We start from the raw sequence: 2,618 nt of genomic DNA, 5'->3' as shown, positions 1-2,618 counted from the left end.
CAAAGAGAAAGGAAAAATTGAAGTCACATCATATGACCCCTTTAATAAACTGCATGATGGTTGCACGCGCACGCAGCGTGCCAATGTAGTCGGCTTCATTAACAAATGACTCTTATGAACCGGATCTTTTTGAGTCAAAACCACAAAGCGCGGCCCAGTTCACTAACGAATTGTTTTTACATTTATTTGTAAATCAGATAATTACTGCTTTTCAGCTAACTAAGAAGTCTTCTGAGAAATCTTATCCCATCCGGATATGTCTGAGATTCATCGTGTAATTGTTTGGTGATCCAATTCTCCGACCGCTCGCTCCACTTTCATCATGATTATAAGCCTTAACAATAACATGAAATCAATAAGATGCCGATCACAGAAACTAATAACAGTGCTTAATTTTGCAAAAGATGTGAGGCATTTTGCATTTTGTGTGTGCAATTCTTGGATTTGTGTGTAAAGTTTTGAAAAAAAGAGGCAAAGTTTTGAAAATGTGTGTAAGCAGTTGAAAAAACCCTGTAAGAAAAACTGTAATAACTAGATTGAAAAGCTTGTCTTAAAGTCTTGTTTGGTAAATGGTTTGGTCAGTTAGATGCTCTAGATGTTTGCTAAAGTGTTGCTAGTTGGTTGCTATGATATTCTGGGTGGTTGCTAGGCTCTTGCTATGCAGTTGCTGGGGTGTTGCTAGAGTATATGGTTGCTAGAGTTTGTTCTGGGTGATAACAGACATTTCCACCTCTGTTAATAACAGAAAATCAAACATTGTTTTCAAAACTGATCCAGTTTCAGTGCTTTGATATTATTGTATTTATTTCTAATGTCAGGAAATTCAAAAATATTTGTTGCTTTTAAATTTGCACTAAACGTGATTTATACCATCTAAATAGCCTATGCAATTTTAATAGAACCGCATGTCTTCTTTAGTGATACAAGCTCAGAAACATTTATTACCTGTTGAAGTTTTTTATGTTGTGTATATGTTGCGACTTGGTGCCATGATGGATATTGAAATGTTGTTATTTATTTTTAATTTTAAACAGTATGGATGATTACTTAATGGTAATACAATATTTGTGAACACAACTGTGTATGTCAGACCATAAATCCCCAAAAACTATGCATGGGGGCTTGCTTTGGTGTTGCCACCCCTTTGCCACCCTAAAAAATATTTTCTAGATCCGCCCCTGGTATTAGCGGTGGTAAATATTTGAATGTGTCGTCCGTGTTTTTAACAAGCACTTTGACAATGTCTTTAATGAAAGAAACATCTCTGAGGGAGTTGCAGAGGTTTTTATTCAGACGTTGTTTTGGTCAGTTTGAAGCACACGACACATCTGTCTGTCCTTCATCTCCGGTCACTGCTGCTTTCCACGTTTCGCTGCTTTATTGATACAAAACCCCCGATTAAAGCTCAAACTCAGCACCTGATCGCATTTGTCATTACAGAGGTTTTTTTTTTTTTTTTTGTATGAACTGATGAATAAAACGTATTCATTTATTGGTACTGTGTGCAAGCGTTTGTTACAATATCAAATGGAAGCAGATCATTTCTTTATATCACAGGTCATTCACTTGCTGGAGGGGTAATGGAAATGTATTTTCCATGTATACTTTATTGTTATCAAATCAAACAGATGACATGTTTAGACATAGGCCTGTTTTGGACAGAGTTACTGTTTTGGATGAAGCACAGGGAAACCAATAAATAAAAATCTATTACATGTCCATCTTTATCTTGAGTCATTTTCTAACTATATGTGTCAAACATTTAAAGCTCATACAAACAGCCAGTTGTCTCCCTCTGATTAAATATATCACACTTATGTCACACTGACAGGAATCGATGTTGATTAAAAACCCTAAAATGCAAAAAGCATCACAGATGGTGACAACAAATCAGACAACAAGAAGGCAGCGAACATGACAATAGTAAAGGTTGCAATTTATATTATCTGTCAAATATTTTTAAACAAGTAGTTTAAACAGTGGATATTAATTGATATGACCAAATATTTGACCAAAGTTTGGGGCATGGCCTAATGCAGTGGTCGGCAACAGGCCCGCCAGCAATAATATCTGGCCCGCGCCCGCAGACAGATTATTTTGATAGCGGCTGGTTCTGAAATAGATCTGTCATGATAGCAACAGTTACTCAATCAGAGTATGTGAGCAGAGCGGTGTGATTTTGACAGGAGCGAGGAGCGGATTTTTCAAAAGTCGGAGCGTCGTGGTTTTCACTCGCTCCACCACCGCTCCATCACGAGTACAATTCATGCCAACAGCCCGTAATATAACTGCCTATTTAGCAAGAATTCACATGTTAAACATATTTAGCTAGCTTGATAGAGATGGATCACTCAAATCAGAAAGACTGTGAAGCTATGACGACTGACATGAGTGGGAAGTTATAGACCGTTCTCAGGGAATTTGTTTGTTATTTTCATCAGCAATATGGCTGCCCACTGCTCCGGGTGTGTGTTCACAGTGTGTATGCACTTGGATGGGTTAAATGCAGAGCACAAATTCCGAGTATCACCATACTTGGCCAAACGTCACTTCAAATTAAGGAGAAATGTTTGTTTCCTCTTCAGGAACTCGAGCTGCGTCGAGAACACTAGGGGAAC

Source organism: Sinocyclocheilus grahami, unplaced genomic scaffold (genome assembly GCF_001515645.1).
Source record: "Sinocyclocheilus grahami isolate Dianchi unplaced genomic scaffold, SAMN03320097.WGS_v1.1 scaffold7400.1, whole genome shotgun sequence".
Classification (NCBI taxonomy): Eukaryota; Metazoa; Chordata; class Actinopteri; order Cypriniformes; family Cyprinidae; genus Sinocyclocheilus; species Sinocyclocheilus grahami.
Note: the sequence above shows the minus strand (reverse complement) of the source record.